The 27262-nt window shown below is 43.6% G+C and overlaps 1 protein-coding gene across 5 annotated transcripts in view; it reads left to right on the top strand.

The window, feature by feature from the left end:
• The window catches only part of ENOX1 (ecto-NOX disulfide-thiol exchanger 1), a 768733-nt gene that overhangs the window by 325506 nt on the left and 415965 nt on the right, over window positions 1-27262 (top strand). For 4 of the 5 annotated variants that reach the window (XM_077297345.1, XM_077297342.1, XM_077297344.1 and 1 more), the window contains one exon: window positions 15830-15888. The gene's annotated coding sequence lies outside the window, so the exon portion shown is untranslated. Of the gene's footprint in view, window positions 1-12281; window positions 12417-15829; window positions 15889-27262 lie in introns of all 5 variants that reach the window. The other variant, XM_077297343.1, reaches the window with a different exon arrangement.

The raw sequence follows: 27262 nt of genomic DNA, 5'->3' as shown, positions 1-27262 counted from the left end.
TCAATATTGTAGTTTGTTTCTATGAAAATCTCCCTACACATTTGGATGCCTTCAGGATTTCTTATTGGAGCAGGCAAACCAAGCAACTGTAAGGCTTTTCCTGACATTGCTATGCACTGATCTTCAAGGAGCATTAAAGTTTCATTGAACATTTCCTCAGTGAAGTTGATGAGTTGCTGAGGATTTTCCCTTCTATTCTGCATGAGGATGTCCTCACTGAGATCAGTTTTGTACTTTGTCCAAATCTCAAGAGGATTTGAAATGCTACAGGTTGTTAGAATAATAGCAAAGAGGTGTCTTAAGGTACCGTCACACTAAGCAACGTCGCCAGTGATCTGTGACGTTGCAGCGTCCTAGGGAGCGATATCGCTGTATTTGACACGCAGCAGCGATCAGAATCCCGCTGTGAAATTGCTGGTCGCTGCTAGAAGGTCTGCACATTATTTGGTCGCTAGGTCGCCGTGTATCGCCGTGTTTGACAGCAAAAGCAACCATACCAGCGATATTTTACACTGGTAACCAGGGTAAACATCGGGTTACTAAGCGCAGGGCCGCGCTTAGTAACCCGATGTTTACCCTGGTTACCAGCGTAAAATGTAAAAAAAAACAAACAGTACATACTCACATGCTTCCCCCGGCGTCCGCTTCCCACACTGACTGAGCGCCGCAAATTGAAAGTGAAACCACAGCACAGCGGTGACGTCACCGCTGTGCCCTGCTACTGCCGGCGCTCAGTCATTACAGGAAGCGGACGCCGGGGGACACATGTAAGTATGTACTTACATTTTACGCTGGTAACCAGGGTAAACATCGGGTTACTAAGCGCGGCCCTGCGCTTAGCAACCCGATGTTTACCCTGGTTACCCGGGGACCTCGGCATCGTTGGTCGCTGGAGAGCGGTCTGTGTGACAGCTCTCCAGCGACCACACAGCGACGCTGCAGCGATCGGCATCGCTGTCGCTATCGCTGCAGCGTCGCTTAGTGTGACGGTACCTTTAGTCACTTTCGGGTTTGTGTGGCTGCTGCTTCACTGAGGGTCATGTCCCAGTGTCCATCATTTTCCAGAGGTCCTTTTCTTTGTCAAGCTTCTCTGAATGTTTCACACACATGGCCTCCGACGGTCTTCAGGTCAGAAAATGATGTAGGGCCTTTGACAACATGTAGTAACATGCGCAGGTAGAAGCACTCTGCATTTCACAGATGAACAGTGTAGACGCGACCAAGCGTATCAGTTGCTTTCACCCCTGGATAGCCTTCAATATCAAGCCCCCATTTCCTCCGTTCCAGTGTTTTTCTGGAGGCATTCCAAGTGTAGTACTTAGGTAAATCACAGTAGAGAATTGTTTTTGCAAAAGGGTCTTGTTGACACAGCTCAAAAAATGCCAAGAGGGTGGTCTTAGATGGTGTTAGGAGCTGCTGCTGCTGCAAGTTGGCTGGGTTAAAATAAATTCTCTGTCCGTTTTCCAAGTGCACACTCAGATGCACAACTGGTGGGTAGCGCTCATGAATGGAGAATCCTAGTATTCTCCAAACAGCTTCATTGCTGCCTATGTACCTGCCCATCTGGAATGCCTCCACTTCATCAATAATAATAGGTCCATTTTTCTGGAGTTCAAAAACTGCTTGATCACTTCCTTTGTGGACATATTTGCAGATATACTTTATTGATTTCACAGAGTGGCAAGATTCGACATTTACGTGGGCCTGGAAGATTTTTGAGAGCAAAGGGTTGTAAGGCACTACCCACCTGTTGTCAATTTCTATCTCTTGGAGTGGTGATCCAACACGCATTTTGATCTTTGCTGTGAAACCACCATCCCCTGGCTTTCTTCTTCGGTAGACTGGATATCCATCTTGTCCTGTTTGGGTTTCTTGGACCAGGGATCGTGGGTAATGCTTTGAACACCTGCCATCAATCATACAGGGAGAATTTTTGTTGAGACTCCCACACGGACCATGGATCATGTTTTTTGTGATGGTGTCAAACAGCAATGGGTCAATCTGAAGGTCTGTCAATTCGGCACTGATGATATTGTCAATTTCGGTAGGCTGTATTTTTTGCTTCAGCCAGATCAAGATGTGGGCGTGAGGAAGGCCTCTTTTTTGCCATTCAACTGAATACATCCAGCACTGCGTCTCACCATAAATATGTGATTTTGTGATGAGAGTAGTTATTTTTGAAAATTTCTGTTTGAAAACCCGAGCAATAAGGTCATGGCGATTCACTGTTTTTTGGCCCGGCAACAGGTGCCCTCCAATTTCCTCCCAGGCAGGATTGCAAGTAAAGGTGATGAAAAGATCTGGACGGCAATACTTTCTCACATAAGTCATTGCATCCTGTGTGTATTCATGCATGTGTCGTGGGCTTCCAGTGACAGTTGATGGAAGAATAACCATTTTCCCCAACTCTTTTGGATCAGCATCATTTGCAACAGCATCTCTAAGGTGAATATATTCCTCTGCCCTGAGCTTCTTTTGATTTAGTCGGATATATAAAAGACGTTCACTCTCAATCTTTGCATACATGTCAACAATACATTGGTGGAAGAGGTGTTTGCATTTCAAGATGTGATTTTCCTCTGCAAATCTTGTCGTGATCCTATATGCATAGAAGTCCATGGCAGACAATTTTTTTCCTGAAGGGTTGCCTGTTGTAGGATCTGTCTGAGGTATTCCAAAGTGATAGCCATCCTGTCCCTGCCAAAAGATGATTGGATATTGCAGTGCATCATAGGACCTGTGAGTTTCTGCTACTCGTTGCAAACTATTGTTCCTTTTCTGAAGCACAATGTCACGGCTTTGAAAATCATTACCTACAATCAAGATGGCTACCTCATCAAATGTGGGAGCATTGAAACGTCGCTGATGTTCACCTTGTGGTGTTTTGTCAGCTCGAATGACAACCTTGCGATCGTCATTTGGCATGCATTCAAGTGCAGTCTTGAAAAGTTGAACATATGGATTGTTGGCGTGAAGGAACTGCTGCAAAATAGTGACAATATCAAGGCGAGTGTTAGGAATTAAAGAGCATCTCCGCTGAGCCTCTGCTTCTGCATTTCCCATGAAGAAGAGTTGAATAAATTGAGGTTCTTCTCTTTGTAATGGAAGCAGTGAGCCAATTGAGTGGTAAACCTGTCCTTGAACTTTAAATGTCGGCATAAATCCTGTTGTGAACATTTCTTTTGTTGCACCAAATGATGTCATTTGGAAGCAGGAGTTGTACTTCCTGATGTTGTCCAAGAAATGCTTTGATATTGTACTGGTACCTGTCATCAGAGACTTTACGGGATCTGGTGGTGACAGGAGAGGTGGAAGTTTTATCTTGCCATTTGCACAGCATAAACCTGGTGGTTCATCTTTCCATTTTAGGGCACTGCAGTACATGCAGACCACATCCATTTTTCCTATCTGAATTTTAGGATTATCCTGATAGTTTATGTCTGACTGGTAACAAAAGGCAGCATGTTTCAAATCTCCAACCATTTCCTGTGCCCTTGAGGAAGAAATAGAAATTCTTTTAGCGGCAAGTCGGCCTTCTCTCTGCTGAGATAACTCATTGGCCCTTGAGGAAGCAGCTCTTCTTCTCTTATCTGCAAGCCTCACTTCCCTCTCCTCAGAAAGTTCATTGGCTCTTGAGGAAGCATCTCTTGTTTTCATGTCTGCAAGCCTCGCTTCCCTCTCCTCAGAAAGTTCATTGGCTCTTGAGGAAGCAGCTCTTGTTTTCATGTCTGCAAGCCTCGCTTCCCTCTCCTCAGAAAATTAATTGGCTCTTGAGGAAGCAGTTCTTGTTCTCTTGTCTGCAAGCCTCGCTTCCCTCTGCTCAGAAAGTTCATTGGCTCTTGAGAAAGCAGCTGCTGTTCTCATGTGTGTCAGCCTTGTTTCTCGGTCTTCACATTTTTCATTGGCCCGTAATGCAGCTTTTCTTTTCACATCAGCTGACATTCGTGCCATGGAATTCCTTTTCTTATGAGGCATTATTGTGGTAAAAATAGTCTGTAACTGGCAGTTTCTATATCCTCTCACATAGAGGTAATGTGATTGACATCAGCCTTTCCACCAACACACCCTAACTGACATGCTATTACCTCACACAAGCTTTGTTATACTGAGAATGTCCTGCCTATATTAACCAATCAGAGCTCAGATTAATTAACTGTAGCAAAGTAGAAGCTGAGCTGTTATTGGTTGCTATTGGCAGACTGATAAATCCCAGCCAACAGGAAGCCCTCCCCCCTGGCAGTATATATTAGCTCACACATACACATAATAGACAGGTCATGTGACTTACAGCTGTCGTATTTCCTATATCGTACATTTGTTGCTCTTGTAGTTTGTCCGCTTATTAATCAGATTTTTATTTTTGACAGATAATACCAGACTTGTGTGTGTTTTAGGGCGAGTTTCATGTGTCAATTTGTTTGTGTTGTTGCGTGTGGTGACATGCATGTAGCGACTTTTGTGAGATGAGTTTTGTGTGGCGACATGCGTGTAGCAACTTTTGTGAGATGATTTTTGTGGCGACATGCGTGTAGCAACTTTTTGTGTGTCGAGTTGCATGTGACAGGTTAGTGTGTTTTGCGCGTCGAGTTTTATGTGTGGTGCGTTTTGAGTATGTGCAAGTTTTGTGTGAGGCAACTTTTGCATGTGTTGCAACTTTTGTGCATGTGGCAATTTTTCTGCGTGTGCAAATTTTGCGTGTGGCGAGTTTTCCACGAGGTGAGTTTTGCACGTGTGGTGAGTTTTGCGTGAGCCTAGTTTTGCATGTGGCGAGTTTTGCATGTGGCGAGTTTTGAGCGGCGATTTTTGTGTTTCGACTTCTATGTGGCGAGGTTGGTGTATGTGTGGTGAAATGTGTGCTGAGGGTGATATGTGTTCAAGCACGTGGTAGTGTGTGGTGCATTTTGTGTGTGTGTTCATATCCCCGTGTGTGGTGAGTATCCCATGTCGGGGCCCCACCTTAGCAACTGTATGGTATATACTCTTTGGCGCCTTCGCACTTACTCTTTAAGTCCCCCTTGTTCACATCTGGCAGCTGTCAATTCGCCTCCAACACTTTTCCATTCACTTTTTCCCCATTATGTAGATAGGGGCAAAATTGTTTGGTGAATTGGAACGCGCGGGGTTAAAATTTTGCCTCACAACATAGCCTATGACGCTCTCGGGGTCCAGACATGTGACTGCAACATTTTGTGGCTGTAGCTGCGACGGTGCAGATGCCAATCCCAGACATACACACACACATACATACACACACACATTCACCTTTATATATTAGATACATCTATCTATCCTGGCAGGGTAGCCATGCTGCCCTCCCACCCATGCAGCGTAAACCTCCATGGTCTAAGCTCCATTTCCAGGAACAGCTCTTTGCGTTCAGCATCTTCGCTGGAAATTCAGATGTAGCTTAATCATCAATGTATCATTATCCAAAAATCCATCATGCTCTGCCTCCTGTTTAGTATCTTCTAGTAAAGAATCAATGCTTTCTTGCCCAACAAGATTCAAAGTATGTCTTATTTATCCCTTTCTTTAGAAATGCTTTCATTCATGTGACCGTATGAATCAAAGGCCCAACCGTATCCAGGTCTGTTTCTCTCTGAAGCATCAGATTTATAAGTGAAAAATATTGCGATGTCTGACGGGTTTGGACAGGGGGGAAAGGTGTGGGTAGGTGTTCATCCACATTGATATACATTAGAAGGCCATGTACTGGTCTAGAATATACAGCCTATGAGTACAGGGGTGTTCCAGTTTTATGCAAATGGGGCTTATAGGGTTTTTACCATACTCTTAGATGTGTGTGGTTGGATAGTGGTCACGTCTGCTGTCTGGACCTGGTGACCGGACATGCATACAAGCCTTTTCCTATCCAATTTGCACTGAGGCTGACCAGGATCGCTGGATTGCACCTTTGGCTCATAATCTTAGTGCACTATCCCTATTGGGGCTTCCAATTTACATTTCCTATCAATATATATTTGTGTTGTAGGAAACTGGAGTGTCTGCATGAAACCCACACAAACACGACAATCATAAAAACACTATGCAGATGTTGTCCTGAGTGGGATTTAAACCAATGACTGCAGTACTGAAAAGCCACAATTTCTTACCACCGAGCCACACACACTTCAGTCTTATGTGCTGCCGATGATGGGCACAATTCTGGCAGGTAGTGTGATGAGGTTACTGATCTTAGCTGTTAATTAGTCGATTACTAGCTTCCATTAATCAGGAAGTCAGGAGGGGCGGTAGCGGTGTGTCTCTTATAAAAATCTTGCATCTTAGGCCTCTGAACACAGCGCCACATGCATACACTTAGGGGATAAGGGCCTAACAGTGGCCACAGTTGGGCTTTATGCCTAGGTAACTGTCCAACATAGGGACACCTTCTAACCTCTTAACAACCTCCGATACACATTAAAACTGCGGCTGTTAAGGGGCCTTATTCCCTCATTACCTGTTAAAAACAACGATCGGGAATAAGGCTGTAGCGCCCCACAGAGTCAGAAAATCTCCTGGGTCTCTCTTATCGAGGGTAGCTGAGTCCCTGGAGAAACATGATCAAGGCCAGATTTTTCTGTCACCGATCTCATGATTGCCGTTATTCAGTGAATAACTGCAGTCACAAAAAGAAAGTGTGCTAGCTAATGATTTCTTTCTTTTCTGACATGATATGCCTGTCAGAGGAGAGAGAGATATGATGCCTCCACTGTCCCTGATACCGCCACCATCCCCGGACCCTCCTGATCCTTCCCCCGGCCCTCCGGATCATATTCCTGAAAAAAGAAAATGGTGGTGCACGGGCGAGCTCTGCTGGCTGGTTGGTACCCAGCAACGTCAAGGAATTTTTCCTATTGGTTACTTTTGATCACTCTGATAGACTGTATCACAGTGATCAAAAGAAAAGTTAGATAAAAATTATGAACTAAAAAATGTTTTCCATTCTTTGCAGTTGGGGTTGTGTTAAGATTAGGGTTGGGGTTAGGGATGTGTTAGGGTTATGGTTGGGATTACGGTTGTGTTGGGGTTAGGGGTGTATGGTTGGGTTAGTGATAGAGTTAGAATTGTTTTTTTTTTTCAAAAATGACAATTTGACAGCTAGTGATGAGCGCTAGTGCTCGCTTCTAGAGTTCGCATCGGGTGCTCAGGTATGCATAGAGTATTTTCAGTGTCTAACAGCTGTGAAACGTCACTCGAGCACCCGCGATATTCGGTGCATACCCGAGCACCCTGCACGATATAAACTGGAGTAACATTTGCGCTGAACACTAATTACTACATATTCAAAATTGCTCTCTAATACCCCTGCATAAAATTCTTGAGGGATATGGTTTCCAAAATGCCGTCACTTGTGGGTGGTTTCCACTGTTTAGGCATATCAGGGGCTCTCCAAATGCAACATGGCGTCTGGTAATTATTCCAGCAAATTTTACATTCAAAAAGTCAAATAGCTCCTTCCCTTCCGAGCTCTGCCATGCGCCCAAACAGTGGATTTCTCCCATAAATGGGGTATCCGCATACTCAGGAGAAATTGCACAACAAATTTTGTGGTCCATTTCCTCCTGTTACTCCTGTGAAAATAAATAAAATGTTTGGGTTTAAAGTAAATTTTTTTGTGAAAAAAAATAAATAAATGTTAATTTCTTTCGTTCCACTTTGCTTCAGTCCCTGCAACTGAAGAGTTAATAAACTTCTTGTGGTTTTGAGCAGATTAAGGAGTGAAGCTTTTAGACTGGTGTCACTTTTTGGTGCTTTCTGTCATATAGGCCTCTCAGGCTATGTGCACACGTTCTGGATTTTTTGCGTTTTTTTTTTGTGTTTTTTGGTGGTTTTCCGCAGCAAAAACACTTAAAAAACCACATACATTAAGCATCTCATCATTTTTAATGCATTCCGCAATTTTTTTTGCACATGTTGCGTTTTTTTTCCACGATAAAAACACATCGCGGAAAAAAACACAGCATGTTCATTAATTTTGCCGATTTTTCCTGCTATTGAATGCATTGGGAAGCTCAGGAAAAAAATGCAAAAAATCCGCACAACTAAACGCGAGTAAAACGCGAGAAAAACGCATGCGGATTTCCTGCGGAAAAAGTCAGTTTTTTGTCAGGAAATTTCTGCAAAGATTCCTGACGTGTGCACATACCGGTACCTTAAAGTCACAGGATTGTGCATAGTAACCTACACACAGTGTCAGGTCAGTGCCGTTATACTGAATAAAATGATACCTTGATTGATGAAATCCGTCTTGTTGTTGTTTCTTAATCTTTATTTTCAGTTTTGTGTTAGTGAGATTCTCGTGCCCTAAGGCGGGTCTGGTGTATGTGGTGCTCTGATTAGGTATTCATAATGCCGACTGCTGATAGGTCACTGCCCCCTAGTTTTGCGTAATGAATATACTGTGTGTATTTGAAAAAAAAAAGCATGTCACTTAGTCAAAATGGCCGGCGCCCGCACTCTTTCTATTATTAGTTAGTGCCTATTTCCTTCCTGTGTTTCAAAGGAAAAAAATCACCATCAATATGGCACCATCGAATGTGTCTTCATTATGAATATATAATCGGAGCATGACATGCATGAACCCAAGATGAGAAAATCAGGTGTGCATACTAAGAGTAGCCATCTCTAAATGTAACTGACAAAATAAAGTAGCACTCTGTAGCACTATAGCATGAAAACATGAGATCTATGAAATCTGAATTGAATTACTGCTCTAGAAAATAGCAAAAACTGAGAATACTTAGCGCATAAATTGGCCAATTTATTTGTACTCAGCAGCCACAATAAGGCAGTGCTCATTTCTGGGACCTATTCTATCGGAACTCCTCTCATGGGCTGATAGCCTACATTTATATGGCTGCTGGGTACACATGATTTGGCCAATTTATGCGCTAAGTATTCTCAATTTTTTCCAGTAATGCAATTCAGATTTCATATATCTCATGTTTTCTTGCTATAGAGTGCTACTTTATTTTGTTAGTTACTATTCTTAGAGTAGGTTTTACCTTCTGCCGATCAACAGTTTATCAGCGATCCTATCGATAGAGGACTTGACTTCTCCATAGAAAATGCTCAATTAATTTATGTACTTTTACTTCAGCATAAAAGCAGTATGGTTTTCACTTATGACTATTGTGTAATGAATGACACATAGATTGCATTATGTTGAAATATATACTGGATGTTCTTGATAGAAGTATTATTTTATGGTAATACAATAGTAAAGATTTATCGAAAAATTATTTCTGGATACAAGTTGAAGTTATCGGTCATACCAAAATATACATTGGATCCATGGCTTATTCCTTGTCTGATGTAACCTCATGTAATAGCAGAATGAAACCGTTCTGGAACAGCAGTAGTGAACTAGATATCAGATAAAATCCCATTTGTATTATGTCATTTTTTTTTTAACACTTGTTGATCTATTCTATTAAATACATAGAAATATTTAATGGACATGAGAAATAAGATATTCCTTACTATGAATTCTACTTATGTCGAGGTTTTTGCAGTGTAGGATTTGCAAGATTGTTGTTCTGAGATCTTGGATCTCCAATATCATTTCATTTTCCTTGTGATTTTTAAAACTATTTTCTCCATTCCTTATAAGTTTCAAAGAGTCTTCTTGAAAGAGAGCAGCACGTGTCCTTCTTAGATGTCTTCCGTGATACATAGAGATATGTTTTAATATGAGGCACAGAGAGTTAAAAATAATTTTTACCCATGATGGTAATCTTTGGTTTCGTGAAACCAGTATGAGTTTTTCTTTCTGTTGCTTTTATGACTTGTGAAAGGTTTACATATATTGTATATAAGGAGAAAACGAAGGTAGTCTTAAGTGCTCATGCATGACTTACCGTATATACTCGAGTATAAGCCGAGATTTTCAGCCCAAATTTTTGGGCTGAAAGTGCCCCTCTCGGCTTATACTCGAGTCATGATCGGCCGTGGGGTCAGCGGGTGAGGGGGAGAGAGGACTGTCGCATACTCACCTAGTCCCGGCGCTCCTGGCACTCCCCCTGCCCGTCCCACGGTCTTCGGTGCCGCAGCTCGTCCCCTGTTCAGCGGTCACGTGGGACCGCTCATTAAAGTTATGAATATGGACTCCACTCCCATAGGGGTGGAGCCGCATATTCATTCCTCTAATCAGCGGTAACTGTGACCGCTGACAGAGGAAGAGGCTGCGGCACCCGGAGACCAGCTGTCCGGGATAAGGAACCAGGGACGCCGGGAGCAGGTAAGTATGTCATAGTTACCTGTCCGCGTTCCGCCCGCCGGGCGCCGCTCTGTCTTCCCGTCCTCTTGCTCTGACTGTTCAGGTCAGAGGGCGCAATGACGTACTAGTGTGCGCACCGCCCTCTGCCTGAACAGTCAGTGCGGAGACACGCCGAGACGGGACGCTGAGGAGCTGCAGGCAGCAAGAGAGGTGAGTATGTCATTTTTTTTTTTTTTATTGCAGCAGCAGCATTATATATAGCACAGATTTATAAGGAGCATCTATGGGGCCATACTGAATGGTGCAGAACATTATATATGGCACAGCTTTCTATGGAGCATCTATGGGGCCATACTGAACGGTGCAGAGCATTATATATGGCACAGCTTTATGTGTGGAGCATCTATGGGGCTATAATGAACGGTGCAGAGCATTATATATGGCACAGCTTTATGTGGAGCATCTATGGGGCCATAATGAACGGTGCAGAGTATATATGGCACAGCTTTATGTGGAGCATCTATGGGGCCATACTGAACAGTGCAGAGCATTATATATGGCACAGCTTTATGTGGAGCATCTATGGGACCATAATGAACGGTGCAGAGCATTATATATGGCACAGCTTTATGTGGAGCATCTATGGGACCATACTGTACGGTGCAGAACATTATATGTGGCACAGCTTTCTGTGGAGCATCTATGGGGCCATAATGAACGGTACAGAGCATTATATATGGCACAGCTTTATATGGAGCATCTATGGGGCCATAATGAACGGTATGGAGCATCTATTTTTATTTTTGAAATTCACCGGTAGCTGCTGCATTTTCCACCCTAGGCTTATACTCGAGTCAATAAGTTTTCCCAGTTTTTTGTGGCAAAATTAGGGGGGGTTGGCTTATACTCTGGTCGGCTTATATTCGAGTATATACGGTATTCGTTCTCCCATGTCTATGTGATCTCCAGAACATGTAACACATGGAATTTAGGCCAATTCATTATTGCATTTGTGCTTTCTTGTGTGTATTTTTGGTTCTTTTCTCTGGTTTTTCATTTCCAATTTATTCTTCTAGCTTGCACCTTTTGTAAGGCCTCATGCACAACTCACGGATGATTCATCAATTGCGACTTTTTGAAAAGTCGTACAATTTTGGCACAAATATTCTCCAGTTCCTCCCTGGGTGATTTTTTATGTACGTAAAATATTTTTGCACAAATTTTGTAATAAGTTAGTGGATCATTTCACTTCAGCTTTTTTTTTTTTTTTTTTTAAAAAAGCAACACAAAACAAGTTATGGACAAAAATTAAAAATCAGTTTTTATTTTACTCAAATGTTGTGAACTATATGTATCATTTTGAAGAACTTTGCGCAAAAATATTGCTAAATGCCACAAGACAAGCAGAGTGGCTTTAAATGGAAAAAAAAACAAATAATTAAATTGGCCCTTAGACTTTTCCTGATGTTTCTTGATTATACCTGTGATACAGAGAGGAAGACAGAGGTATCACTCATGAGAGCGCAATATCTGTAAAATTAAACAAGATTTAAAAGTCTGCGCGTTTTGAAGTCACGCAGGACCTCTTCATCAGGGCAAAACCTGATATGTGCCCATTGTGTTGCCATTCAGCAACCTAACAAGGTGAGTGTATCTCCCTTTTCCCTGACACCCCACTGTCATCGACTAAGACCCTATTGCACATTTTCTTTCCCAGTTTCTTCTTTCTTAAATATGATTATACCTGGACTCTATATTCATCGTGTTTTCAAAATTAATGAAATGTTAAACTGATGGAGTAGATACAGCACTTCTCTAAACAGAACAGACAAATGGAGAAGCTGTATGGACTTGAGCAGAGCCTTAGCTTCTCAGTCCTTAGTTACAGAAGGTATACAGTCATTGATAAGCTGGCTGTTTCTGCTGCTTGACCCAAGGGATGAGAGATTGGATTATCGGCTGAGATTTTATTTTATTTATCATGCTGTGGTAACATTAAGCTCTGGTTGGTTATTGCTTTTGGCAGACTGACTGTTTCAACCTCACATTTCATATCCAGATAAAATGGTCAGAGGATTGCAAACAGGCTGAAAGTGGCTGTCAACATTTGTGCCTCCCGGGAGAGTAACGCTTGCCAAATAATTCTGCATGTTGTGAGAGGACCCTGTACCGTGGAATTGACTTACAGTGAAACGTGAGTTTTATAGGGGTTGGTTAGAGGTGTTTAACCTAGTGACATTTCAGAGGAGACCAGGGCTCAAATTGATAGTGGATATCTGACTGAATTCACCATCCCCGTGTATAATTAATAGGGTTATATCACTGCTCATTTTATTTTTGTTACTACTCTGAGATTTATATCTCAGGAACCTATAGATACAGATCATCAGATACAGATCAGGATCATCGTCGTATTCAGGGCTGTGGGGTCGATAAGCCAAACCTCCGGCATCTCAGTTTCCCTAACTCTCGACTCGGCACAGATTAATCTCAACTAAAAGCCGAGATCCTTAGATCAGAAACAGAACAGACATGTATGGGACATTTCATAATTTTCCCAAGTTCTTATGAAAAAAATTACAGCACATGCTGCCCTGAACTACTGCACCCTATTTATTATATATTTTTGGAGTCGGTCCATTTTAGTTCGACTTTTCCAAAATGGACACCCAACACAAACTCCACAGCCCTGGTCATATTTGCCACTATTAGGCTGATTTCACACTTGCGTCGTACGACGCACGTCACAATGCGTCGTTTAGGTGAAAAAATGCATCCTACAAAGTTGTCTGCAGGATGCGTTTTTTCCCCATAGACTAACATTAGCAACGCAGTGCCACATGTCGCAACTGTCGTGCGACGGTTGCGTCGTGTTTTGGCGGACCGTCGGCACAAAAAAAGTTACATGTAACTTTTTTTGTGCGTCGTGTCCGCCATTTCCGACCGCGCATGTGCGGCCGGAACTCCGCCCCCTCCTCCTCGGACATCACAATGGGGCAGCGGATGCGCTGTAAAGCTGCATCCGCTGCCCCGTTGTGCTGCGATTTCACACTATACGTCGGCCTGACACACTGCGACGGGCCGACGCTAGTGTGAAAGTAGCCTTAGTCAGAGAGCGAGTCTGTATAGAAAGTAAACCAATGCATCCTATACAATGTTACGCAAAGGCCTGTCTTTCTACTGATGACCTCACAGTTTATACCCTGCTTCCTGTCCAATGTTCCAACTTAGTGCTTGAATCTGGAAGGGTGGGAAATCCTGCAGGACACTGCTAGATGATTTGGGACAAAAGTATTGACTAAAGGTTTCTGGGGCTGCTGGCTGGTTTGTAGCCCGTTGTCCTTGATTATTGTAAAGACTACATGGTAGCTTCTTCCAGTCTTAACAGTAAGTGTATCTCATTCCAAGTACTCCATTTACAAGCTGAACTGTGCATGCCGAGAGTGTATGCAGTTCACAGCAGCTCCAGCTCCATCATAGGAGGGAAGGGCTGGCAGCTGCCCCTGCTACACGGCACCCCCAGAGCACTGGAAAGGATCCGCTAGTGTCATGCATTGGCACACCCCACAGATGCTATTGCCGATTGTAGTCTCCTTAGCATCACAATTTATTAATATATTTTACAAAAACTTCTTGCTACAAGTGAATAAATTATTCTATTGTTGATTGATTTTTTTTTTTTTTTTCTTGTGTATTACATCTTACACATCCTTGATTGTTTTATGGTAAGGACGAATATGGTAAGGACGAATGCAGCATAGTCAGATATATACTGGTCTGATGGGCTATCATAAACTGTCCATAATTTTACCTTTTCTGTTGCTGGTAATATGATTTTAAAAAGCCGCAAACGTAACATGTAGCAAACTTTTAACTTGATATTTTCTACTTTTACATACCATAAAACACCTCTCAGGCACAGATCACACATCTGATTTTCATAAAAAGCAAAGTGACAATGTTTCATCTGTATAGCATGTGGTTTTATACATCCGCAGTAGTGATGAGCGAACGTGCTCGGATAAGGTGTTATCCGAGCGTGCTCGTATGCAAACCGAATGTCTTCGATGGGCTCGAAAAATATGTTCGAGTCATAACAGCCAATCCCGGCGTGTGTTGTGGCTGTTGAACAGCCGTAAGAAATGCAGCCATGGGGACTTGAAATACAGTTTCCTATGGTAAAAATAGCAATATTATTATTTATTTATATGGCTCCATTGATTCCATGGTGCTGTACATGAGGAGGGGTTACATACAAATTACAGATATCACTTACAGTAAGCAAACTAACAATTACAGACTGATACAGAGGGGCGAGGACCCTGCCCTTGCAGGCGTACGTTCTACAGGATGGTGGGGAAGGAGACAATAGGTTGAGGGTTGCAGGAGCTCCGGTGTTGGTGAGGCGGTAGCTTCAGTAGTGGTGAGGAGGCAGCGGGGTCAGTGCAGGCTGTAGGCTTTCCTGAAGAGGTGGGTCTTCAGGTTCCATCTGATGGATCCGAATGTGGTTGATAGTCGGACGTGTTGGGGCAAAGAATTCCAGAGGATGGGGGATATTCGGGAGAAGTCTTGGAGACGGTTGGGTGAGGAGCGAATAAGTGTGGAGGAGAGAAGGAGGTCTTGGGAGGACCGGAGATTACGTGAGGGAAGATATCAGGAGATTAGTTCAGAGGTATATGGAGGAGACAGGTTATGGATGGCTTTGTAGGTTAGTATTAGTAATTTGAACTGTATAAGCTGAGGGAATGGGAGCCAGTGAAGAGATTTGCAGAGTTGGGAAGCGGAGGAGTAGCGAGGAGAGAGATGAATTATTCGTGCAGCAGAGTTAAGGATGGACTGGAGAGGCGCAAGGGTGTTAGCAGGGAGGCCACAGAAAAGGATGTTGCAGTAGTCAAGGCGGGAAATGATGAGGGCATGCACAAGCATTTTAGTAGATTGACGGTTGAGGAAAGGACGGATTCTGGAGATATTTTTGAGCTGGAGGCGACAGGAGGTGGAAAGAGCTTGGCTGTGCAGTTTGAAGGACAGACAATATAGCTGTAAGAATCAAATTCTGTATGGATGATCTATTTGGGATCAATTTCCCCCCAATTAAACTTGAAAGGGCGAGTCTCATCTGAAATATGGAAAGGCTAATGCATGCTATGGTCATCTTAACAGCCCGATTGAATAACGGTGGCCCGAGCGCTGTCAGTTGTTTCGCACTCACACCATAATTAGTTGTGTGAATGTAGCCTCATTCTATTGGAAATCGTAAGGTGGTCTGCATCTGTGCATACATTGTACTGACGAGACCTGGGGCTTTGTTCAGAGTTGGACGCACAATCATATGCAGTAATTTTGTGGTCGAGCCATTGTGTAACCAGTGTATTGTTTCTAAACAGACGATGCACATGGTCATATAGTTATTGGAATACCAAAGATATAAGAAGCTTATTTTTTTGCCTGTGTTTTTGAATATAAAAAGACTTGTAAGATTATATTATTAATTATGTAGTATTTTATTCTTTTCTTTCTTTCAGCCCTTTAATCCTTTAAAACGTATGACTCGTACTAAAGCCATTTCTTAATTTATGGAAATAACGTTGGCATTGTTCTATTTTTCAGCTTCCTTGACTTCATTGCAACATTGAAGAAAAGAATTTAACTTCTAAGCGTTCGCTGAGGCAAGTGATAAACTGCATTATGCGTTGCTTGCTATGTTTTTGTTTCTTTAATACGTCTAATATCTGTGTTACTTGTTTTATTGTCAGCAGTGGCAGGACATATAAGCATATTCTGCCTAAAGCATTATGTGTAGTGCATTGCTACATTTCCTCAATATTGCATCTACAATGATTATGTAGATTCCTTAAAGGGAGCCTGTTAGTAAAAAAAAAAATAAAAAAAAAAAATAGATAGATACATTTTTAAACTTCTGTTTCATACTAATTGGAAGTTGACCTTGAGTGAGAAAATGAAGTTATATGCTGCCAGCGACTGCTTGCTTCCAGTCACTGGGGCAGTGAACATTTAGCGCTTATTATGCAATGAGTGCCCTGTACTAATCGCAGCCTCTCCGCACCTTGACTACAATCCTGCTTTACACACACAAACTACAGAGCAGGATGGCAGAGGGAGGATTTACAGTATGCTCTTGGTGCACAGAGCTCTGACTGCTGCCCTAATGACTGGAAATGAGCCGCTGCAAAGAGAGAACATAGCTTAAAGGGGTAACCTTCCCATCTCCAAAATCCTATCCCAATGTGTAGTAGGTGTAATAATAATAATGGCACATTTTTTCGCTTAAACCTGTAGTATAGTTCTTCTGATTTGCTATGTCTCTTTCCTCATTTGCAGAAATTGCAGTAGCTTAGGTATCCATGGTTACAACCAGTCATATAGTGACATTTAGTTAGTCAGCAGACCTATACTACATTTCTAATTGGCGGTAGTTGCTAAATATTATTATTACATCATCTACATATTAGGATAGGGTCTTGAATATGGGAATACCTCTTTAACCCCTTCACGACCTTTGACATAACTATACTTCATGATGGGAAGGGGGTTACTGACTCTTCTGCCAGGTACAGTAGCTGTGCCCACATGAGCCATAGCGGGAGCTCAGCTTACGTGATCATATACCATATATCATCATACTGAGAAACAAAAAGTGGAATAAAACCCAATAAAAAAAAGTCAAATGGAAATAGACATTGTTTCTGAAAATGTCAGCTTGTCCTGCAAAAAACAAGCCGCCATTCAGCTCCGTCAGAGGAGAAATAAGCTATAGCTAAAGAGTATAACAATGGAAAAACAATTTTTTCTATTAATTTTTATTGCATGAAGTGGCAAAACAAAAAAAAAATATATAAATTTGATATCGTTATAATCGTACTGACCCGAAGAATAACGCTACCTTATCACTTTTACCACACAATGAACAGCATAAAAAATCAAACAAAAAACAATTCCTGACTTCACTCCTTTTTGTTCTTTCTGCCTCCCTAAAGTCGGAATAGAAAGCCATTAAGAAAATGTCATGTGCCCAAAAAAGGTGCCAATAAAAACATAACTCGTCCCACATAAAATAAACCATCACATGACTCTGTAGGCAGAAATATAGCAGTATTATAGCTCTCAAAATATGGCATCGAGCCTGCTAAAATTACGTGTGCATTTCTCCAGAAGCACGAGCTGGATACACTGTATGGGCACTGCAATTTACAGGCATGGAGTCAAAATCATAACTACACCTGGAGATAAATTCCAAGAGGGATGGAATTTCCAAAAAAAGTCATTTGAGGGGTAATTCTGCTCTTCTGGCACTTAGGGGCTCTGTGTATGGCGTCTGCAAACTACTACTACTATTACTCCGCGATAATTTGTGCTCTTAAGAGTCAGATAGCGCTTCTTACCTCCTGAATCTCGCCATGTGGCTAAGAAATACTGTCCAGTCACATATGGGATAATGCCATATCCACCAAAAATTGTGCGACTAATTTTGGTGTCATTTTTACTCATTGCCCGATGTGAAAATGTGACATCAGGGGCCAAAACAAAATTTTGGTGGTAAAAATATGATTATTCTTTACCGACCAGTGGTCTAAAATTTTGTTACCCACCCGTGCTGTCAATAGGATCACCCTTAGGTGAATTCGTTTGAGAGGTGTAGTTTGTAAAATGGGGTCACTTATGGGGGTCCTGCTGTTCTGGCACCTCAGGGGTTCTTCCAGTGGGTCAAAGCTGCCTTAAACCATAACAGCAAAATCTTCACTGCAATATAGCGCTCCTTCCCTTCTGAGCTTTCTACTGTGCCTGAAAAGTAGTTCCCACTTACATGTACGGTATTGGTGCATTGGAGAGAAATTACACAAGCAACTATTTTGTCCATTTTTTCCAATTACTGTAACCTTCATAAAAATTAAAAACTTGGGGCTAAAACTACATTTTAGTGGTAATAATGTCATTATTCTTTCTTCACCGCCCAATGGTATAAACTTCTGTTTATGGTGTCAATATTCTCACTTCACCCATAGATGAATTCATTGAGAGGTGTGAAATGGGGTCACTTATTCTGCTACCTCAGGGGCTCTGTCAATGCAACACTGCACCCTCAAACTATTCCAGCAAATGTCAACTCCAATATGTCACTTCTTCCCTTCTGAGCTATGCGTTGTTCCTCAAAAGTAGTTTTCAACCACATATGGGGTATTGGCATACTCAGTAGATATTGTGTAACAAATTGTACTGTCCATTTTTTCCTATTATCCCTTTGAAAATTGATAACTTGAGGCCATAGCATAATTTTATTGGAAAAAATTGTAATCTTCCATTGACTCAGCCCAATGTTGTCCAATTGTGAATCGCCTGAGGGCTGTAAATGCTCACTGCACCCTTAGATGAATTGCTCAATAGGTGTAGTTTCCAAAATGGGGTCACTGGTAAGGGGTCCGGCTTTATTGGCATGTCAGTGGCTATTCAACTGTGACAGGTCATCCGCAATCTATTATAGCCAAAATTGCATTCCAGAATCCACTTGGTCCTCCTTCTGCTCCGAGCCCTGTATGGGGTATCTGTGTACTCAGGAGGAATTGCACAGCACACGGTTTGGTCCATTTTTCCTTTTACCCTTATGAAAAGTAAAAATTTGATGCTAAAGCAACATTTTTGTGGGAAAAATGTATTTATTTTTTTTATTTTCACGGCTCAACATTATAAAATTCTAGGAACATTTATAAAATTACTTGTAGGCTCCAGGTGCTTACGCCACCTCTAAATAAGTTCACTGAGGGGTGTAGTTTCCAAACTGGGGTCACTTGTGATGGGTTTCCACTGTTTAAGCACATCAGGGGCTCTGAAAATGTGACATGGCATCAGCTATCTATTTTCCGCCAATTTTGCGCTCTAAAAGTCAAATGGCGCGCCTTCCCTTCCGAGCCATGCCATAATCCCAAACTGTAGTTTACCACCACATACGGGGAATCTGTGTATTCAGGAGAAACTGCGCAACAGATTGTACTGTCCATTTTCTCCTGTTAATCTTTTGAAAATGCAAAATTTTCAAAATTTGTAGTTTTTAAAATGGTGTCACTTTTGTTTTTTTTCTGTCACATGGGCCCCTCAAAGTCACTTCTAATGAAAGGTCGTTAAAAAAAATAAAAAATAAAAAATCGGTTTTGTAATTTATTTTTTTTTTTAAATTAGAAATTGCTGATAAACGTTTAACCCTTCTAACGTCCTAGCTAGTGATGAGCGAATATACTCGTTACTCGAGATTTCCAGACCATGCTCGGGGGTCCTCCAAGTATTTAGTGCTCCGAGATTGCTGAATGATTTACATCTGTCAGCCAGCATAAGTACATGTGGGGGTTGCCTGGTTGCTAGGGAATCCCCACATGTACTTATGCTGGCTAACAGATGTAAATCATTAAGCTGCGGCAAGAAAAACTAAATCTCTGAGGACTAAAAAATACTCGGAGGACCCCCGAGCGTGCTTGCGAAATCTCGAGTAACGAGTGTATTCGCTCATTACTAGTCCTAACAAAAAAAGTTGTTTCATAAGTGATGCTGATGTGAGGTAGGCATGTGGTAAATATTATTTATTAAATATTTTGTCTGGTATAACAATTTCATTTAAGAGCATAAAAATTAAAAGTTTGAAAATTGCTAAATAAATGTAAATTACATTAACCAAAATTTACCACTGTTATGAAGTACAGCATGTAACAAAAAAAAACTATCTCGGAATCTCTGGGATATGTGGAAGCATTCCAGAGTTGTTACCTAAAATGACACTGGCCAGGAAGGTGAAAACAGGCTTGGGGAGTGAAGGGGTTAATTCAGATTGCGTGATTTTTCTCTGCCCAACATCATTTGTCAGGGTAGAGTCGGTAGGACCCCATATACATCAGAAGCTCGGCCAATTATTTTGAAATTGGAGAGTTTGGACTACTGGGCCTTTGTGATTGATGCCTTGTTTTTCTAGCGCAGTACTGCTGAATTGTCTGTATTGATGTGTTATTGTGAGCAGCAAGGTAACTTTGTGTCACACAGGTTTGGGACATGACAGATATTGCCAATAGCAGAAAAGGAAAACAAAAATGTTACTTACCACTGCTTGTCCCAGTAGAAGTGTGCTAATTGAATATTACAGGCAGAAGTGATGTGCTCAATGGTCGTGGGAAGTGATAACTGATCTATGTTGACAGATTAGTAATAATTTATTACATTAGTCATTTTTAGAGCTTTTAATTTCATTTCTCAATATGCAATTTGTTATTTTTAACTTGGGAACATTTCCTTCTAATTTAATTCTGATTAATTTGCAGTCAACAAATTATAAGCTTTTTAGACTTGGTTCTCGCCTTTTTTATGGTGGGAAAACTTCACTGAAAGAGCATCTAAGCATTGGATGTGAAATAATGTTCCTTGTGTAATGTTATTTATTCATTTTTCTCACTTATATAGCACCATTTATTCCACATCATCATCCCTGTCCACATTGGGAATCACAATCTAAATTCTTTCTCGGTATTTTAAATGGTAGTTATTCGGACTCCCATGACAGCACTACGAGAGAGGGGATCCGCCCTTCAGGAACAGGAAACCTACAGATACAAAAGGGCGGCACCTCTCCCTATGCATCAGTTGGTTTCCTGTTCCTGGAGGGACAGGATCCTACAGATGAATCCATGGATCCCAGGCCGGCCGGCCGAATCTGGTAGCGGGGGGGGGTCTCCTACCTCGGCCGGTGCGGATGTCCCTGGAAGACGCCACTGTGGTCCTGGCTGGACTGCACGTCAGTGGCGTGTTGCAGCAGGGAGCGGGGTCCGGAGGATTCCTGATCTCCATTAAGTGCCGGCGTCGGTAAGTATAGCCGCCCCTTCGGTCCATGTGGCGGTGTAGCGGTGTGGTGAGGTGGCGGCGTCAGGAGATGGACGCCGTCCGGAGCGCTGCTGTACGTCTCCGAAGTCCTGCACCGCTCTCAATAGCGTTTCCGGGCTGCTGTGACGCCGGGGGCGGAGTCAGCGGGCGCTTCCGGGTCACTGGGTGGCTGCGCGTGCGCAGTCTATCCAAGATGGCGGCGCCCATCGATCCTGAACGCCGGATTCCTCATTAGCTACCGCTGACTTCCCAGCTGCGGTATGAATAGCAGAAACCAATGGGAATGGCGCCAGGCAGCCTGCTGACCGGAACTCAGAGGGATTTAAACAGGTGTCAGATTTAGAGCCCTGCTTTTGGCCACATCTTCATCATGGAGCTTTATGGTGAGCAGCAGCCTCAGCTGCTGGATGAAGTGCGACAGAAGCCCATGGAGAAGGAGCATGTCAGAAGTGACCAGTCCAGTCGTAAGAGCTCATCCAAGCTGGGATCAAGAGCGTCGACTGGGAAAGAACCCCCTCGTGTTCCGGTACCTCTTTTTTTGGCATACGCTGGTAAGTGATCTACGTGAATGTTCACTCAGTGACGCGGGCCCCTTATACTTTGTCATTCTAGGGAAAGAAAAGTACAAAGACGAAACATAAGGAGTGTGCCCTATGTGGAATCCCTTTACCAGATTCTTATTCCAAAAAATTATGCGCCCCCTGTATACAGCAGACGGTGAGGTCTACAGGAGTGGTAGGGGGTGAGTGACATCAGGTTAGATAAAAGGTTATAACCCTTATTGTCCTCCCCTAGGTAGCGGAAGAATCTGCGACTACGGCTAATCTAAAGGAGATGATCCGTATGGAAGTAAGGGAATCCCTGCGGTCTCTATCCCAGGCGGGAAGTTCAAAGCATAAAGCGCCCTTGATCTCTGATTCTTCGGAGAAAGAAAGAGAGGAAGGTTCCTATGGCTCTATTCCCTCTTCCTCTTCATCAGAAGAGGACTCTGGCCGATTTTGTGTACCTCTGGACCGGGTTGACAAATTAGTTAAATCGGTCAGGGGTTCGATGGGCCTAGAAGAGCCTAAGACGCAACTTTCCAGACAAGAAATAATGTTCAGCGGGTTGGATCATAAAAAAACGTAGACCCTTTCCGGTGAATGATAAAATTCAGGATTTAATCCTCCGGGAGTGGAAGAAACCAGAAAAGAAAGGTTCGTTGCCACCAGCGTTAAAGCACAGGTATCCCTTTGAGGATGCGGCTGTTGATACCTGGGACAAGGCCCCTAAGTTAGATGCTGCTGTGGCAAAGGCATCAAAGAAAGCCTCATTACCATTTGAGGACATGGGGACCCTTAAACATCCTCTTGATAGGAAGGCAGACACCTTCCTTAAAGGTACCTGGCAAATGGCGGCCGGATCTTTGAGACCGGCAGTGGCCGCAACATGTACAGCCAGATCTTTAATGGTCTGGCTGGATCAGTTGGAGTCACAACTTAAGGAAGGCGCGTCCAGGAATACAATCCTAAATGCGCTCCCGATAATTCAAGATGCTGCAGCCTTCCTGTCAGACGCTTCAGTAGATTCAGTCAGAATGGCGGCCAGAGCAGCAGGACTTTCCAACGCGGCTCGTAGAGCCTTATGGTTGAAGTGTTGGTCTGGGGACATTCAATCAAGATCCAAGCTCTGCGCTATCCCGTGCAAGGGGGAATATCTCTTCGGGCCAACACTGGATGAGTTGCTTGAGAAAGCTGGGGATGACAAGAAAAAGTTCCCTAATTTGTCATCAACATCTTACTGTCGCCCTTTCAACAGAAGGAGATTTGGTCGCGGAAGAAAACGCGTATCCTCACCCTCTAGAGAGAATTTTAGATGGGAGGATAGACGCAGGAGAGGTACGGGCTACATGTTTCGCCGTTCCTCAAAACAACGTAAAAAGCCAGACCAATGACTAGCAATCCCTGTGGGAGGGAGATTGGCAGCCTTCTCTTCCGCATGGTCTGACATCACAAATAGTGACTGGGTCCGAGGCATTATATCAGAGGGTCTGAGACTGGAGTTTAATTACTGGCCTCGTGATAAGTTTAAACTAACCCCCTTACGTTCCTCCACTGTTGAACAGGCAGCTTTGGAAGCAGAGGTCATGAATTTATGCTTTAAAAAAGTGCTGATTGAAATCCCAGAAAGAGGAAGAGGGTTCTACTCTCCTCTATTTCTGATTCATCAAAAACCAGATAAATCAATTAGAACTATCATTTATCTTAAGTCCCTTAATGAGTACCTGGTTAATAAAACCTTTAAAATGGAGTCAATCAGTTCTACAATAAAGATGTTGTTCAAACACTGCTTCATGGTAGTTGTAGATTTAAAGGATGCATACGATCATATACCTATCCATGAGAACTTCCAGAGGTTCCTCAGAGTTGCGGTATCTATGGGGGGAATTGTTCGCCATTTTCAGTTTAGAGCCCTCCCCTTCGGCATTTCAGCAGCACCTAGGGTGTTAACTAAAGTAGTCGCTGAGGTCATGGCGCATTTACGGGAATTCAATATCCTCATTATTCCTTATCTGGATGATTTCCTTATAGTGGGGAATTCAGCAGACCATTGCCTTTCACAAGTAAAGACAGCTACGACCAAACTAGAACGTCTGGGCTGGATTATAAATTATGAAAAATCCCGTTTACAGCCCCTAAAAATTCAGAGATTCCTTGGGCTGTTATTGAATTCAGAGACCCAACAATGCTGTCTTCCACCTGATAAATTACTCCATATTCAACAACAGGTGTTAAAAGCGATTAATAAACCGTCCATGACCCTTAGGCAGGCTATGTCAATGTTAGGACCCCTAACTTCGGGTATTCCCGCCGTCCGTTGGGCCCAATTCCACACCAGACCTTTACAGTTTGAGGTACTGGATAATGATAGAGCCTTACATGGGTCCTTGCAGGGTCAGGTGACTTTAAGTCCTGAAGTTCTTACATCTCTCAGATGGTGGCTAGAAGAAGACAATCTGTCAGCAGGAGTTCCCTGGGTGACACATGTGACTCGTGTAATAACAGACGCCAGCCCTACGGGGTGGGGGGCACACATGGGTGACATTGTCGTTCAGGGTCTATGGGACCCCCAAACATCAGCCTCTTCTAATCAGAGAGAGTTAATGGCAATTGAATTTTCAGTAAAGGAACTCCTCGTATATCTACAGGGTCACCATGTCAAGATCCTCTCCGACAACCGGGTGGCGGTAGCCTACGTAAATCACCAGGGTGGAACACATTCCGATTCTCTGATGGAAGTAGCGGACCGCCTGCTCCAGACAGCAGAGAGCCATTTACTATCTTTAACTGCACTGCATTTAAGAGGAGAAGAGAATATAAAAGCAGACTTTCTAAGCCGCAACACCTTAAAACAAGGGGAATGGTCTCTGAACAGAGACCTCTTCAATCAGATTGTCCGCATGTGGGGTCATCCAGAGGTGGACTTATTTGCCACCAAGGACAACAGAAAAACAAAAAAGTTCTGTTCCCTAAAGGCCCCGTCTCACATAGCGAGATCGCTAGCGAGATCGCTGCTGAGTCACAAGTTTTGTGACGCAACAGCGACCTCCATAGCGATCTCGCTATGTGTGACACGTACCAGCGATCAGGCCCCTGCTGTGAGATCGCTGGTCGTGTCGGAATGGCCTGGACCTTTTTTTGGTCGTTGAGGCCCCGCTGACATCGCTGAATCGGTGTGTGTGACACCGATCCAGCGATGTCTTCACTGGTAACCAGGGTAAACATCGGGTTACTAAGCGCAGGGCCGCGCTTAGTAACCCGATGTTTACCCTGGTTACCAGCGTAAATGTAAAAAAAAACAAACAATACATACTCGCCTTCTGATGTCCGTCAGGTCCCTTGCCGTCTGCTTCCTGCTCTCACTGAGATCCGGCCGTACAGTGAGAAGTGAGAGCACAGCAGTGACGTCACCGCTGCGCTCTGCTCTCACTGTACGGCCGGATCTCAGTCAGAGCAGGAAGCAGACGGCAAGGGACCTGGACACCGAAAGGCGAGTATGTACTGTTTGTTTTTTTTTGTAACCAGGGTAAACATCGGGTTACTAAGCGCGGCCCTGCGCTTAGTAACCCGATGTTTACCATGGTTACCCGGGTGCTGCAGGGGGACTTCGGCATCGTTGAAGACAGTTTCAACGATGCCGAAGTCGTTCCCCTGATCGTTGGTCGCTGGAGAGAGCTGTCTGTGTGACAGCTCCCCAGCGACCACACAGCGACTTACCAACGATCACGGCCAGGTCGTATCGCTGGTCGTGATCGTTGGTAAATCGCTATGTGAGACGGGGCCTTAAATCCCAGGGAGAATCCGTTGGCAGTGGATGCCTTCCTGATCAGATGGAATTTCCAATTGGCTTATGCGTTCCCCCCGCTGGGCCTATTGCCTCTTGTGGTCAGGAAGATAAGGGAGGATCGAGCAAGAGTCATACTGATCGCCCCATTCTGGCCCAGAAGGGCTTGGTTTGCCTGGCTCAGAACCATGTCGGTGGAAGACCCCTGGGTACTTCCGGACATTCCGGATTTACTCCATCAAGGTCCGATCAGCCATCCACAAGTGAAGGGGCTCCATTTGACGGCATGGAGTTTGAGAGGTCGTTGTTAAAAAACAGAGGTTTTTCCCCAAATTTAATTGATACCCTTATGAAGAGTAGAAAGCAAATAACAACAAGAATCTACTCTAGAACCTGGAGGAAGTTCCTGGCCTCTTCAGATATTAACATTGAATTAGAGATACCAATTAACCAGATTTTAGAATTCCTGCAGAAGGGGTTAGAGCTAAATCTATCTACAAGTACGCTAAAAGTACAAGTCTCAGCCCTAGGGGCCCTGTTTTCTTGTAACATTGCTAATAACCATTGGGTATCAAGGTTTATTAAAGCATCTAGTAGAGCTAGACCTATATACAAGAACAGGTCGGTGCCTTGGGATCTCAACCTAGTCCTTTCAGCCTTGACTAGGGAACCGTTTGAGCCCTTACATTCAGCCTCAGTTAAATTTTTGTCCCTCAAAACAGCATTTTTAGTAGCAATAACATCTGCTCGTAGGGTAGGGGACATACAGGCGCTCTCTAGACTCTCCCCTTATACAGAGTTTCTACAGGACAGAGTAGTCCTCAAACCGTACCCAGCCTATTTGCCAAAAGGTGGCCTCACATTTTCACAGATCACAGGAGATAGTTTTACCGTCATTTCTCCCTAATCCTTCTAATACTAAGGAAGAACTACTCCATACATTAGATGTTAGGAGATGCCTGTTAGAATATATCGCAGTCACTGACGCTTGGAAGAGAGATAATGCGTTATTTTTATCCTTCCAAGGTCCTAGAAAAGGGCTTAAGGCCCCGTCTCACATAGCGAGATAGCTAGCGAGATCGCTGCTGAGTCACAAGTTTTGTGACGCAACAGCGACCTCAGTAGCGATCTCGCTATGTGTGATACGTACCAGCGATCAGCCCCCTGCTGCGAGATCGCTGGTCGTGTCGGAATGGCCTGGACCTTTTTTTGGTCGTTGAGGTCCCGCTGACATCGCTGAATCGGTGTGTGTGACACCGATCCAGCGATGTCTTCACTGGTAACCAGGGTAAACATCGGGTTACTAAGTGCAGGGCCGCGCTTAGTAACCCGATGTTTACCCTGGTTACCAGCGTAAATGTAAAAAAAAACAAACAGTACATACTCACCATCTGTTGCCCGTCAGGTCCCTTGGTGTCTGCTTCCTGCTCTGACTGCCGCCGTAAAGTGAGAGCACAGCAGTGACGTCACCGCTGCGCTCTGCTCTCACTGTACGGCGGCACACAGTCAGAGCGGGAAGCAGACGGCAAGGGACCTGACGGGCAACAGATGGTGAGTATGTAGTGTTTGGTTTTTTTTGGTAACCAGGGTTAACATCGGGTTACTAAGCGCGGCCCTGCGCTTAGTAACCCGATGTTTACCCTGGTTACCCGGGTGCTGCAGGGGGACTTCGGCATCGTTGAAGACAGTTTCAACGATGCCGAAGTCGTTCCCCTGATCGTTGGTCGCTGGAGAGAGCTGTCTGTGTGACAGCTCCCCAGCGACCACACAGCGACAAAACAGCGACGCTGCAGCGATCAGCATCGTTGTCTGTATCGCTGCAGCGTCGCTGTGTGAGACGGGGCCTTA

Source organism: Ranitomeya variabilis, chromosome 3 (assembly GCF_051348905.1).
Source record: "Ranitomeya variabilis isolate aRanVar5 chromosome 3, aRanVar5.hap1, whole genome shotgun sequence".
Lineage (NCBI taxonomy): Eukaryota > Metazoa > Chordata > Amphibia > Anura > Dendrobatidae > Ranitomeya > Ranitomeya variabilis.
Note: the sequence above shows the minus strand (reverse complement) of the source record. Positions and strands in the feature narration are given on the sequence as shown.